This window comes from Lipotes vexillifer, unplaced genomic scaffold (assembly GCF_000442215.2).
Source record: "Lipotes vexillifer unplaced genomic scaffold, Lipotes_vexillifer_v1.1 scaffold1048, whole genome shotgun sequence".
Classification (NCBI taxonomy): domain Eukaryota; kingdom Metazoa; phylum Chordata; class Mammalia; order Artiodactyla; family Lipotidae; genus Lipotes; species Lipotes vexillifer.
In genome coordinates, this window is record NW_006785351.1 from 3,214,516 (window position 1) to 3,215,654 (window position 1,139).

The window sequence follows — 1,139 nt, forward strand, 5'->3', positions numbered from 1 at the left end:
AAATTCAGGAAAAAGGAAATGAAGCATACCATTCAGATGCTAAAGACTCGGCAGTTCTGTACTCACAATCCATTTTGGAGATTGTTCTGATGCAGCACTCAAACCTCACACCCTTTTGAGAAATGGAACAGATAACAATAGCAAAATTGGGCTGTTATTGAAATAACACAGAAAATATGCTAGACACAATATTTAAGGCTTAGCACACACATACAAAAATTTTAAATAGATACATCATACAGTCTTCAAAAAAAAAGTGATCCTTAAACTTTGTACTTAAAAAGAACAAAAGACCCACCCATGACATTCTATCATGTGACAACTTATCAATGGAAAATTTATTGTCTCCTTTAGACATAATTTTTAGAATTTTTCATTTATCCAGGTGTCAATTTTTATGCTTTTGGTCAGTACTTAAAGGCTATATAAAATGCATTTATAAAACTCAACATTTTTATGCAAACTACATGTTAGACATAGAGAATACTATGATTCTATGATCTATGGCCCATATTTAAAGAACCACCTTTGTCCTGTTTTTTTTAAATATGGCATCTTTTTTAAAAAATATTTATTTGTTTGGCTGCACTGGGTCTTAGCTGCGGCATATGGATCTTTAGTTGTGGCATGTGGGCTCTTTTAGTTGTGGCATGAGTACACTTATTTGCAGCACGCATGTGGGTTCTAGTTCCCTGACCAGGGATTGAACCTGGGCCTGCTGCACTGGGAGCATGGAGTCTTAGCCACCGGACCACCAGGGAAGTCCAAAAACCACCTTTGTCTTTTTAACCCTCTAGCTGAAAACAACAGAACAAAACTGGAATAGTAGTGATTAACTCACCTGGGGAAATGCAGGAATTATATTCTTTTGAAATCCCAAGTGCCACCAAATATTTGAGCAAAAGAGAATAGCCAATGATATACAAGGTTTTTCAACCTTTACAGTTTGGGCCAGATAATTCTTGTTTATAGGTGGTTGTCCTGTGCATTGCAGGATGGGTAGCAATATTCCTGGTCTCTATTCATTAGATGCCAGTACTACTATCCCACCCTCTCAGTTATGAAAACAAAAAATGTCTCTAGGGCTTCCCTGGTGGCGCAGTGGTTGAGAGTCCGCCTGCCGATGCAGGGGACGTGGG